The sequence below is a fragment of the Eptatretus burgeri genome, chromosome 2 (genome assembly GCF_056783735.1).
Source record: "Eptatretus burgeri isolate ZD-2024b chromosome 2, Ebu_testis_v1, whole genome shotgun sequence".
NCBI classification, from domain to species: domain Eukaryota; kingdom Metazoa; phylum Chordata; class Myxini; order Myxiniformes; family Myxinidae; genus Eptatretus; species Eptatretus burgeri.
In genome coordinates this window covers 159,888,629-159,903,180 of record NC_140962.1, presented here as the reverse complement: position 1 = coordinate 159,903,180, position 14,552 = coordinate 159,888,629, and the positions used below count along the sequence as shown (strand labels likewise).

At 46.5% G+C, this 14,552-nt stretch overlaps 1 long non-coding RNA gene across 3 annotated transcripts in view; it reads left to right on the top strand.

Moving 5' to 3' along the window:
• Nucleotides 1-14,552, top strand: part of LOC147033715 (uncharacterized) — a 53,026-nt gene that overhangs the window by 14,625 nt on the left and 23,849 nt on the right. The window contains exon 3 of one of the 3 annotated variants that reach the window (XR_015055612.1): nt 12,251-13,616. The exons of the other annotated variants lie outside the window; for them this stretch is intronic. This is a non-coding gene — a long non-coding RNA (uncharacterized LOC147033715). Of the gene's footprint in view, nt 1-12,250; nt 13,617-14,552 lie in introns of those variants that run through there. 3 annotated transcript variants of the gene reach the window in all.

Below are 14,552 nucleotides of genomic sequence, written 5' to 3'. Positions count from 1 at the left end.
ATTTATATAACATATAGGATTACATATAAACACATACACTAATTTATAGAAACATAAACACATACACTAATTTATATCAACATATAAACATGTACACTAATTTATATAAACATGAAGGATTACATATAAACACATACATTAATTTATATCAACATATAAACATGTACACTAATTTATATAAACATATAAACACACATAAATTTATGGAAACATATAAACACATACACCAATTGATATCAACATATAAACATGTGCACTCATTTATATAAACATAAAGGATTACATATAAACACATACACTAATTTATAGAAACATATAAACACATACACTAATTTATAGAAACATATAAACGTGTACACTCATTTATATGAACATATAAGATTACATATAAACAAATAACACAATTGATATAAACATATAGGATTATATACAAACACATACACTAACTTCCTGTATATATATACATATTGGAAGCAATATAAATGTGTAGGATTGTATATAAACATCAAAGGAGTTAAATGAACGTATCGGAAGTTATAAAAACACATAGTAATTCATCAAAAAACATATAGGAACACATACACTAATATATATATATATATATATATATATATATATATATATATATATATATATATATATATATATATATATATATATATATATATATATATATATATATATATATATATATATATATATATATATATATATATATATATATATATATATATATATATATATATATGAGCCTGGTGTTGGCGCAGTGGTTAGTGCAGTGGCTTAGGACCCAAAAGGTCCTGAGTTCAAGCCACGTTGGGACACTGAATATATATATATATATATATAAAAAACAAGTCGAAAACACCAGGGGGTTGACTCAGCCTGCCATCCTTCCGAGGTCGGCGAAATGAGTACCAGTTGTACTGGGCCCAGTATATGCCCCGGTTAGAATAGGTGTACCATATCCCTGTGTGTCGTAAGAAGCGACCAGGGTTGCGTCAGGAAGGGCATTCGGCGTAAAAACCTATGCCAAATCATTATGCGGACAACAAAACGAATTTCCATACTGGATCGGTCGAGGCCCGGGTTACCAACGACCGCCACCAGTACCGGTGGTCAGTGGGGTATCAGTGGAAATTGTGCTACTGCTGGGCGAAGGAGGAGAAGGAGACGGGGAAGGCGAGTCCGGAGGCAGTGGGAGAGGGGGAAGGGTAGAAGTGTGCAGGTGAGAGTTGGAACTCTGAATGTTGGGACGATGACTGGCAAAGGGCGAGAGTTGGCTGATATGATGGAGTGAAGAAAGGTGGACATACTGTGTGTACAAGAGACCAAGTGGATGGGGGAGTAAGGCTAGGAGCATTGGAGGTGGTTTCAAACTGTTCTACCATGGTGTGGATGGGAGGAGAAATGGTGGCAGGGTAATCCTGAAGGAAGATTATGTCAAGAGGGTATTGGAGGTGAGGAGAGTGTCTGACCGAGTGATGAGTGTGAAGTTGGAAATTGAAGGGGTGATGATGAATGTCATCAGTGCATATGCCCCACATATGGGGTGTGAGATGGAGTATAAAGAAGATTTCTGGAGTGAGTTAGATGAAGTGGTGGAGAGTGTATCCAAGGATGAAAGAGTGGTGATTGGAACAGATTTCAATGGGCATGTTGGGGAAGGGAATAAAGAGGATGAGGAGGTGATGGGAAGGTATGGTCTCAACAAGAGAAATGTTGAAGGGCAAATGGTGGTAGAGTTTGCAAAAAGAATGCAGTGGTAAATACGTATTTCAAGAAGAAGGAGGAACACAGGGTGACATACAAGAGTGGAGGAAAGTGCACACAGGTGGATTACATCTTAAGCAGGAGATGCAACCTGAAAGAGATTAGTGACTGTCAGGTGGTGGCAGGGGAGAGTGTAGCTCGACAGCATCGATTGGTGGTCTGAACGATGACTTTATGGCGTGAGGTTGAGGAAGAGAGTGAGGGCTGAACCAAGGACCAGATGGTGGAAGCTGAAGGAGGAAGACTGTTGCGTGAAATTTAGGGAGGAGGTGAGACAGGTGTTGGATGGTGGTAAAGAGGGGTGGGATGATTGGGCAACTACAGCAGAAGTGGTGAGGGAGATAGCTAGGAAGGTACTTGGTGTGACATCTGGACAGAGGAAGGAAGATAAGGAGACTTGGTGGTGGAACGAGGAAGTACAGGAAAGTATAAGGAAGAAGGGGTTGGCGAAAAGGAAGTGGGATAGTCAGAGAGATGAAGAAAGTAGGCAAGAGTACAAGGAGTGGCGGCGAAAGGCAAAAAGAGAGGTGGCAAAGGCCAAGGAAAAGGCATATGACGAGCTGTATGAGAAGTTGGATATAAAAGAAGGGGAAAAGGATTTATACCGATTGGCAAGACAGATGGACCGAGCTGGGAAGGATGTGCTGCAGGTTCGGGTGATAAAGGACGCAAATGGGAATGTGCTGACGAGTGAGGAGAGTGTGTTGCGAAGGTGGATGGAGTACTTTGAGGAGCTGATGAATGAAGAAAATGAGAGAGAGGAGGTTGGAAGAGGTGGAGATAGTGAATCTGGAAGTGGGGTGGATCAGTAAGGATGAAGTGAGGAGTGCTCTGAAGAAGATGAAAAGTGGAAAGGCGGTTGGCCCAGATGGAATACCAGTGGAGGCATGGAAGTGCTTAGGAGAGATGGCAGTGGGGTTGTTAACCAGATTGTTTAATAAAGTCTTGGAAAGTGAGAGGATGCCGGAGGAGTGGAGATTAAGTGTACTGGTTCCGATTTTCAAGAATAAGGGTGATGTGCAGAGCTGTGGAAATTACAGAGGGATAAAGTTGTTAAGCCACACCATGAAGTTGTGGGAAAGAGTAGTGGAAGCTCGGTTGAGAGGAGAGGTGACGATATGTGAGCAGCAATATGGGTTTATGCCAGGAAAGAGCACCACTGATGCAATGTTTGCTTTGAGAATGTTGATGGAGAAGTATAGGGAAGGCCAGAAGGAGTTACATTGTGTGTTTGTGGATTTAGAGAACGCTTATGATAGGGTGCTAAGAGAGGAGTTGTGACATTGTATGAGGAAGTCGGGAGTGGTGGAGAAGTATGTGAGGATCGTGCAGGATATGTATGAGAACAGTGTGACAGCCGTGAGGTGTGCGGTAGGAATGACAGACCGGTTTAAGGTAAAAGTGGGATTGCACCAAGGATCGACTCTGAGCCCTTTCCTGTTTGCAATAGTGATGGACAGGTTGACGGACGAGATCAGGCTGGAGTCTACATGGACTATGATGTTCGCGGATAACATCATGGTCTGTAGGGAGAGTCGGGAGCAGGCTGAGGCGAGCCTCGAGAGGTGGAGGTACGCACTGGAGAGAAGGGGAATGATAGTCAGTAGGAGTAAGACAGAGTACATGTGCGTAAATGAGAGGGAGGGTGGTGGTATGGTTCGGTTGCAAGGAGTTGAGGTGGGGAAGGTGGATGGGTTTAAATACTTGGGATCAACTGTCCAAAGTAACGGAGAGTGTGGGAGAGAAGTGAAAAAGAGAGTGCAGGCAGGATGGAGTGGGTGGAGAAGAGTTGCAGGAGTGATTTGTGACAGAAGGGTAGCTGCAAGAGTGAAGGAGAAAGTATATAAGACGGTAGTGAGACCAGCTATGTTGTATGGTTTGGAGGCGGTGGCGCTAACAAAAAGACAGGAAGCGGAGCTGGAGGTGGCAGAGTTAAAGATGCTGCGATTCTCGTTGGGAGTGACGAGGATGGACAAGATAAGAGATGAGTATATTCGAGGGACAGCGCAGGTAGAACGGTTTGGAGACAAAGTGAGAGAGGTGAGATTGAGATGGTTTGGACATGTGCACAGGAGGGAAACGGAGTATATCGGGAGAAGGATGTTGAAGATGGAGCCGCCAGGCAGGAGGAGAAGAGGAAGGCCAAAGAAGAGGTTCATGGATACGGTGAGGGCGGACATGCGGGTGGTTGGAGTGTCAATGGAAGATGTGGAGGATAGAGCGAAATGGAGATGGTTGATCCGCTGTGGCGACCCCTAACGGGAGCTCACCGAAAGAAGAAGAAAAAGACACTAATATATATATATATATATATATATATATATATATATATATATATATACATATATATATATATATATACATATATATATATATATATATATATATATATATATATATATATATATATATATATATATATTTCGGAATTTATAGAAACATATAGGAAGTCATAAATGTGTAGTGCTGTATATAAACATATAGGAATTTATATAAACATATAGGAAATGATATAAACATATCGGAACTTATATAAACATATGAAGACCACAAGGGGAAAACCAGAGATGTCAGGATAAGTCAATTTTGAAGAAACTGGAAAACAAAGTTTCAAGACTTTGGTGGACTGTTTAATAACTGTCATATAGATTTTTTTTGCAGTAAAAGGAAGAGTGATCATTGGCCGATCAAATTAAGCATGTAGCATTTGCCAAGCTTCTGTGTTATTTAATTTAAGAGCAAAGAACGAATCAATGTTGCAAACTGACATCACTGGTTATTCCCTTGTTTAATAATTGCCATGCAATTTTAACCCAGGATGTGTAGCAAATTCATGCTTGTTGGTTATTAGCATACATTACATGACTTTGGTGATCACAGATTTTTTTTTTTCAACATTAAACGGTCATTGTTTTTTTGTTTGATTGGTGTTCAACGCCACACTCAAGGGCATTTCGCTTAAATGATGACGGATTCTCCATTTCATACTCCGTACTACTTAATATGATGAAAAACTGGGAGGAAACCAAGGATAAACCACCCCTGCGATAGCCGAAGTCACCTCATGTGACTCCCTCATATACCTAAGCAGGTTGATTGGGCGGTGGGTACATCGAATGAGGATAGGTACTCAGATGCGCTAAACATTAAGCCACGGCGTGGGTCCCATAAAAGTCACAATAAAGGTTTGACCAGGCTTGAACCAAGATATGCACCAACTACGGAGCCCATGATATAACCAAATAGACTATTGTAGTGCTCAGAGTTTATGCTGTGAAAGTTTTACAACCTTTCATTTTTTCGTTTCTTAACTCTAAATATTATGGTGGAACAGTTAACATGAATGAAAGGGAGATAACCAGGAGTAAAGTACTGACAACTCTGGGTTTCTACTTGTTCAGCTTTGACAACACTTGTTTTTTCATTGCACGGCGAAACTTTATACCATATAAATTACGTGACACCCCTGTCAGGTCAGGTATGGGAGCATGTGCCAGAATAGCGCGTTGCTGCGTCCACTTTCCGCCAGTACTCCAGGGGCCTCCGTCTGGCCATCTCCCAGGCAGATGCCAGGCCCATCCCCATCTCCTTGAGATGATGGTCAACCTGCTGCAACCATGAGGCACGTGGTCGGCCCACTGGCCTCCTCCACTCATGAGACTCCCTTGCTGAGAGAATCTGGTGAGCAGGATCAGCGTCAGGAAAATGAGCCACATGTCCATACAGCCGCAACTGACGCTCACGGACTATGCAGTTAACAAATCTCATCCAAGTCTCTCTCAGCAACCGCTCGTTGGACACAAAATCCGACCAGCGATAGCCAAGGATTCTCCGAGGACACCTGGTACCAAAGGAATTAAGTCTCCGTCTCAGATCCTTGGTCAGAGTCCAAGTCTCGCACCCATAGAGCAAGACTGGAAGTACCAAGGACCTGAAGACTCGGACTTTCGTCCTCCCACACAGGTACCGGCAGCGCCACACCCCATGATCCAGTGAATCCATGACTCCCCAGGCCCGATCCAGACGTCTATTGACCTCTGACTCGCAGCCAGCAGAGACATGAATATCACTGCCAAGGTAAGTGAATCTCTCCACGACCTCAACATCCTCACCACAAACAGACACAGACAGGACAGCAGCATCCAAGATGTCACCGAAAGCCTGGATCTTAGTTTTGACCGAAGAAACCCGTAATCCCAGCGGCTCCGACTCCTCATTCAGCACCTCGAGGGCCCCCAAAAGGATGTCTAAAGTCTCCGCAAAGATGGCTGCATCGTTTGCAAAATCAAGGTCTGAGATCTTGACATTCCCAAACGATGCACCGCAACTTGATCTCTCCGACATCCTCCCTAAAATCCAGTCCATACAAGTGCTGAAAAGTGTGGGGGCCAGTACACACCCCTGACAAACTCCAGTATCAACTGGAAATAAGTCAGAGATGGTACCACCACACTTCACAGCACTCTCAGTACCAGAGTAGAGTTCAGACATCAGATCGATCAGTTTTGGTGGCACCCCAGGAAGACCAAGAATCCTCCAGAGGACATCCCGATTCACTGAATCGAACGCTTTACAGAGATCAACATAGGCTGCAAGCAGCCCCTGCCGAAACTCTCGTCTGCGTTCGGTGAGGACACGAAGGGCAAGGATACGGTCAATCATTGACCTCTTTGGTGTAAAGCCTGACTGCTCTGGACGCTGGTGCTCAAGCAGATGGTGGCGAACCCTATCAAGAATTATCCGAGCAAAGACCTTGCCCGGCACTGAGAGCAGCGTCACCCCTCGGTAGTTGTTGCAGTCTTGGCGATCACCCTTCCCTTTCCAGAGAGGGACAAGAAGGCCCCTCTTCCAGTCAGTTGGGATGATGCCTGTGTTCCAGGCACAGTACAAAACTTCATGCAATGACACGAGTGCAGCATTTCCACCAGCCTTGAGAAGTTCGGCATGGATGCCACAGATCCCTGGAGCTTTGCCCCGTTTCAACTGGTTCACCGCAGCCCGTGTTTCCACAGGCGAAGGTGGACCACAGTTAATTCGAGGGTCAGCAACAGGGATTGTAACACCCTTGACGTCCAACTCGACAGCTGGGGGATCAGCCTGGTACAACCGCTCAAAGTAACCGGCACAGCGGGCCTTCACTTCAGACTCCTCTGTCAAGAGCCTACCACTCTCTGCTCGAACTGCAGTGCTCCGAGGGATGGGCTTGGATGAACGTAATGCGCGAATTCCCCTGTAAGCGGGACGAGAATCACCTGTCCACAGGTGATGCTCTACCCCCTCACAGAAATCCTCGCACATAGGCCTCCTTGTCCACCCTCAGTGCATGTACAGTTTTACGCCTCAGCTCCCTGAACAGCTCAGCTCTGCTATTCAGCCTGGCCCTGCGACTCTGGTCAATGGTATCCAGTGTCCCTTGAGAGACAAAATTCTTCTTTGCCCTGCGGTGAGTTCCAAGACATCCACCGGCAACATCAAGGACGGTGGGCTTGAAGGCGCTCCACAACTCTTCAGGACCCCCCAAAGCACCCAGACCCCCCAAGTGTCCACTCAGCCTGTTCGCAAACTTCTCAGCTACTCTCTCATCCCTGAGCTTGGCAACATCCAGCCTAGGCTGGGATGGTACCATTCTCCAGGATTTAAGGTGCAGCTTTAAAGTTGCTACAACAAGCCTGTGGTCAGTATTGAGGAACTGAGCACTCCGGTAGACCCTGCAGTTCTGGATCATCCTCCAACGACCGTCAATGAGGACATGGTCAATCTCCTTTGCCACACCGCCAGCGTTGGAATACCAAGTCCAGCGATGAGCTTGTGGGCGCTGAAACCATGAACCAGCCACCCTAAGTCCATGACTTCTTGCAAAGTCAAGGAACTTAGTGCTATTCTGGTTCATAGTTCCTGACCCATGGGGACCAACACACACCTCATAACCATCCCTATCAGTTCCAGTCGATGCATTGAAATCCCTCAAGACTAGAAGTGTATCTCGTCTGGGGCACTGATCAACCACAGACTCGAGTGTGGCGTAGAATGCATCCTTCACGGTGAGATCACTCGCCTCAGTCGGAGCATAAACAGAGACCAGCGAAATGACTCCTAAGGAGTGACGAATCCTTAATCTCATAATATGCTCGTTGACCGGTGCTACCTCAATTGTCACTGGGGTCAGCTTATTGGACACAGCTTCAGCAACTCCTTGGGTATGGTAACCATCAGAGCGACCAGACCAATAGTAGGTGTAACCACCCACCATTATCTCGCCGCAATCCGGTCTCCGAACCTCAGAGAGAGCTGCAATCCCGATGTCCAAACGCTTGAGCTCAGATGATAACAGAGACAGGTGATCATCCTCTCTTAGGGATAGGACATTCCAGGCACCCACCCGAAGGGACCGCCTCAGGTTAACCCAAGGAGACCGCCGTCTGGTGGACGACACCTCAGCACCACTCCGACACACTCTCCCGCAATCTGACCCAGGGATGTTACCCCGTGGTTTCCCTCCTATCATCAAAGATTGGGGGTCCCGAAGGCTTTGCCCCAATCCTGTCATCCGGTGAGCTGCCCTGCGAAGGGAAGCTGCACAGGAGGTACTCCCACGGAGTGGGTTTTCAGATTTTTTTGCGTTTTGCGGAATGAAGGGTTTTACGGTGGCCGGAGTGCAAATCCTGCCACCAACCTCCTGATAAAAAGTAACCCAACTGCAGGAGGACGTCCGCAGACACAGTTGGGCACTAGATATGGATGGCCGTTGGCTCACAAGGAGCTCCTCCGCCCTTTGACAGGTTTTGTTTTTAATCCTGCTGGGTGTCCATATCCAAACACCCTCCTCACCAGAAAACCTGGTGGGGGAGATGGTTTAGTCGCCGACAACCCGACCATGGAACAGGTTAGTACAGGTTTACATGGTACCTGTAGCAGGTCACAGATCGAACCTGACCTCACTCTGACACCCCTGGTTATTTGTTAAAGTAATATTGTGAGAGGAAACCTTATGTTGCCAACTATTGGCAGGTGCAATAACCCTGAAATTTATAAAAAGTGACATCTCTGGTTTTCAGTCTTCATATGGGAACTTATATAAACATATAGGAACTTATATAAACATGAAGTCTTCATCTTCTCCTCCTTTTCCCTTTCTAAGGGGTGAGGTCCGTACGGCTCCAAGCTTCGGCCATGCCTTGATCACGATGCTCCCCCACCTCCCTCTGTCATCAGCCAACTCTGTACACTCTTCAACCACTCCGACCTTATGGATATCCCTCCTCACCCAATTCTACCATCTCAACAGCAGTCCACCTCTTTTCTTCCTGGCTTGCTCCCTCAACCTATCCTCTCTTTGCCATTCTCTCTTCCCCCATCTGCACCGAGTATTCAGCCCCTCTCAGCCAGCATTTTACCAATCTCTCAATCAAACTATACCTGGTGTTGGCTTAATGGTTAGGGTGGCGGGCTTTGGATCCTCGGGTCCTGAGTTCAAACCCCGCTCAGCTGTTGAATTAGTACCAGGTGGGGTTCACTCGGCCTGTCATCCTTCTGAGGTCGGCAAAATGAGTGCCAGCTTGCTCGTATACTGTGTCAGAGTAGCGACCCGTCCAGGATTGTGCCCAATAGCCAAGGAGACTGCTGAGGCAGCACAACGCTCTGTACAGAGTATGGTCCCAATCTCCTCCTCCTCCTCCTCCTCCTATCAAACTCATCTGCATACCAATCTCCTCCCACAGTTCATCCATCCTCCTTTAATCCACCCTCTTTACTCCTGCAATCCTCCTGAGCCAGTTGTTCTCGCAAATCTGCAGCCTCTGTTGTTGTCTCTCTGTCAGTGCCACTGTCTCCAGACTGCATAGGTAAGCCAGCATAAAGCCACTGTCACACCTTGACGATTTAGCCAGCGTATGGCAACGTATCAAAATTTATCTAAAACGCTGGCGTACGCTGAACTATTGTTGTTTTTTTCAGTTTGGGGGGTATAATAACGTGTTGGACCTATGCATAACGTATTAGTAACCTACACAGAATGTTTCGATAACTTATACCAACGAATACTTCGCGTGTTGTCAGCGTTCACAACTTATGCATAGCGCGCAGCAACGTATCGCCGACGATCACGTGGCGTATCCTATTAAAAGGCTGCCATTCGACAATTCAAATAATAACCGCACTCGACATTGAAGTGTCAACATCACCGTCATGCCGAAGAAAACTTCGAAGAATGCTGCAAAGAAGTCTCCTGGCCGTGGCCGTGGACGCGGAAGCGAGGAGGATCCATCATCACCCACACCCTCCCCATCACGCTCACCCTCTGACGGAGAGGATGCTGGTTCCAACGACTCACGGGCATCGTCGGTGGCATCGTCATACATGCCAAAATGCCGTCACCTCCCGATCCATGGTCTCACCCAGTTCCTTCTCCTCCGTTCACCTCTTCTTCTCCTGGCTCTATTGGCACGCAACTGGTACAGTGTCAAATCGATGAGGTCATGTTGATGTTGGAGGACAGCTAGTAAGTATTATCGTCTCAGCCTTGCTGGATCCTCCATCTCTCGGATGACATGGACATCTACTCACCATGGAGTCTGGAACACTGACGGGTTCCTCCTGTGAAGCCCATTTTTATATACCAATTCCCCTAAACGCTGCCAATACGCCATTATACGGTCGCTGTAAGTTAGAAACACATTCAGTAAGTTCTGTGGTCGTCCGGAAGACGTCAAATACGTTTACATATGTCAATGTGCGTTGCAGATACGTTACACATAGGTTCAAAGCACGTTACTCATGGGTTAGAAATAAGTTTCGGGTATGCTAGACATTACCTCGATGTATGAGTAACTTAAAAGTAACATGGGTCGACGCGTGTCAACGATCGCATAACGTGCCTACAACTTATGGCCAGCATATGCGGAACGTGTGAGTCATACACTGGCATACATCGACAAATTTTGAGCATGCCCAAAATTTGTCAACGAGCTCGGCGTACTACGACGTATGCCAGCATGCTTCAGCGTGCTCCTAACGTATACAAAACTTACCCATAAGGTATTCGACGTGTGCCAGCGTATTCGGCAAATTTTTCATACGTCGGCATACGCTGGCTAAAACGTCAAGGTGTGACAGCCCCTTTACACACGACGTCAAAACCTTCCTTTTCAATTTTCTTGATATCTTTCTGTCTGCCATTACTCCCTCTGCCCTCTTCCATGCATTCACACCCACCTAAATGCTCCTGCGCACCTCTGTCTTGGACTTGCTATCCCCGGTCACTGTTCCTCCCAGATACTCAAACCTATTTCCCTATATGATCTCCTTCCCCTCTCACCTGATATTCACATCACCTCAGTATTCTCAGTACTCATCTTCAGCCCATGCTTCCCAAATGCCTGCTTCTACTCCCCCAGTACTTCCTGCATATTCCGCCCACTCTCCACCACAACAGGTAGATCGTCCGCATTCAGCATCCTCCCCTTACAACCCCTCAAGTTCAACTTCCTGCTTACCAGTCCCATCATACGATAGACATGAGTGGGCTGAGAGAGCTTCCATGCCTCAAATCAATGTTCACGCTGAACTCCTCAGACATCCCAGGACCAACCAATACTCTTCCCTGAATTCCCTTGTACATCCCTTCCTCCAACCTAACTTCTGCTTCCGACACTCCAATCCATCAAAGCGTTTCCATCACAATCTCTCTCGGGACAGTGTAGTAGGTCTTCTCCAGTTCCATAAATCCCAATGCCCTCTCAACTGGTGCAGAATAGGTTGGAGGTGCGAAATGTCTCAGGGTGAACATCCTATCCGTTTCCTCCCTACCCCCTTCTAAACCCCTGCTGCTCCTCTCCGATCTCCATCTCCACACTCTTCCTTATCCACCTGCCCAGAATCTTCTCCAGCACCTTCATTACATGACTAATGAGCGTAACACCCTTGTACTTCCCCGAATTTTCAACATCACCCCTCCCCTTCCATATCAGCACAATTAACCCTGTCCTCCAATCTTCTGGAATTGAACCCTCTCTTAAACATATATTCAACAGCCTCTTCATCCAACTGACTCCAACTTCTCCCACAGACAGTAGCATCTCTGTACACACCTCATCAGTGCCTGGCACTGTTTCCTTCTTCATTCTTTTTCAATGCTGTCTGCACTTCCTCCTCTGTGATCTCTACCAACACCACTTTCCTCTCGACATAACATGGTAGATCCAGCTCACCATTGCTTCCTTCCCGGTTCAACATCTTTTTGAAATATCCTTCGCACACCTTCAATAGTGCCCCCGCCATTATGCACACCAAAGAAGTGAGAGCAAATCAACGAGTGAGTTCCTATCTGGACGGACATTGTGAGTTTGGCACAAGCCTGGGCGAGATGCTGGGAGATTTTTTTGTGATTGTAATAAATCATGATTCCATCTTGCGTAAACTGCTCTCAGAGAGGCATCCAGACCTCAAGAAGGTTACCGACATTGCCACTGCATGCATGCAGGCTGATGAGGGTCTACGCCTCATCACAAGGACAACGTCGGATGTTCACAGAGTTGGAACCTACAAAGAGAAGTGTATTTCTCCACCTCCATCTGCCCATGAAGCATACCGTCTGAAGAAGGCTGTCGGCATGACCTGCTTGCTGATCTCTTCCGATACTATTACTCCCACACTATGACTCCTTCCATCCCCACCCACATGCAACAGTTTGGATCCTCCTACCATCCTCCTCACCTTGTCTCCTTTCCATTTGATCTCCTGCACACACAACACTTCCAACCTCCTTCTCTTCATCATCTCCACCATCTTGACTTCCTTGCATTCAATCAACCTTGCCAGACCTTGCTTCTGAATTGCTGTACATCTGGTAGAGCCAGTGCCATCTTGAATAATTTGGGACGCTCAGGTCATCAATCAGCAGCGCTGCCCTAGTTGACCTGCAAAGGGAGCTTGGTCTGAGGAGAGCAAGAGGATTTGGCACCATTGAGGACTATGAGAGAGAGAAACTCTTTGGCCTACCACCTCCCTCTTCATGCCTGCTTTGTGTCTCGCCCGTCTCGTCGTCGGGCTCAATGTGCCTGCAATGCAGGCCCATAGCCAGGACTCAGTATTAAGGGGGGCATATGATCTGGATGGGGGGGCACAATATTGTATTTTATATTTTTGATAACCCGGTATACTATTGTATTCATTCAGCATTGACACATCTATACTGAGGTTGCCGTCGCATACTAACCAAATTGATCTCAGCTAGATTTAATATGTTCCGATGTTTTTGGCCTAAAATTATTCGAATGCAGGAGAGCCGCAACAAACTGGCACATTCACAATGTAAATATTCAATGATTAGACAATTGGCACCAATTCAGGTGCACTTATACAAGGTGTTGTGAAGAATTGGCATTTGAAAATTAATATACCAGAGATACAATGACTAAACGGGGGAGGTTGGCACCGGAATCAGTGCACTTTGAAATAAGATACAGGAGGCTATGACCTGCGATCATCATGTTAAACTATCAACAGCAAATACAACCAGCCTGAAGATACCACAAGGTCCGCATTTAAAGCAGTCAATTACACAGAGGTAAGGTTATGCACAAAGCACTAGATATGGGATATGCAAAGCACCAAACACAACATTTAACTTAAACATCAGAAGTACAAAGCAGCCGACCACGGCGGGTGCTGACCACAACCACACTGCAACCACAACCACACTGCAACCACAACCACACACGCATCACCAGCAGTCACACACAATCTGAACTCCTCGTATAGTTTTTATACCACTGTACTCGCTGTCAGAAGAGCTGCAGGCGACGTGTCTCGGTGTGGAATCTTCTGAGGACCTTCTCCTTCCATTCATTCAGGCATTTACGTGTGAGGTCTCTCTCGAAGGCCAGCTGTACCAGTTGTGCCTTGCGTGCATGGCGCATGGACCATCGATGGTCAGTGAAGACATTCCTCAATGTTGAGAATGAGTTTTCACACATGGCAGTGGACGCACCAAGTGTTAGTCCAAGTTTCATAGCAGCCACTCCACTTGGCATGGTTTCCAGCGTTTTGTGGTAAGTTGAGAGGAGTTTTTGTGTTGTCTATCTCTCGTTTGGCTGCTTTTCTGTCTGTGAGCGAATAAACTGCTTTGCAACCAAACACTCTGTTTCACTGATGGTTGACTTTGTTAATGTCATGATGTGCTGGAGCAAGTGGGGATCCAAAACGTGCCATTTTCGGGATTCAAGGCATCAAGTGAACGGGCGAGTTGTGTGTTGCGCTCACTGAAGCGCTGAGCGATCTCTCCAAGCACAGTGTCAATTGCGCTGTAAAAAACCCTCTGCAGTTCTGTCTTGTCATTGTCGTTGTTTTGTCCTGTAGTCTCCAAAACTACAAACTGTTCCAAGTTCTTATGCATTGTGTGTCTCCGTTTTGGTGGTGCAGGTGTGGAAGTGCGAGCATCGTCGGCCTTGTTCCACAGATCAGTGAACTCATCCTCAGAGCGGAGTATCTTCACGCTCTCTGTAGCACTCGCCACCAGTTCCAACCCCGTTAGCAAGTCCATGTCCTCTGCCTGCAAGAGTCTGTTAGGGCCATCTAACATCAGCAGTTTTTGTACAAAGATAGCAATGAACATGAAGGCAGGCCCAGAGACTTCCCGAAAAAGCCCAAAAGCCTCCATCCTCATCTCTGCACCGTAGGCGCGCTCTGCATCAATCTCCGACAGTAAGGATGTGATATCCTTAAAAGATCCAATGATCACAGACACTGTGGCTAAATGTTCCGTCCACCTTTGATCAAGAAGT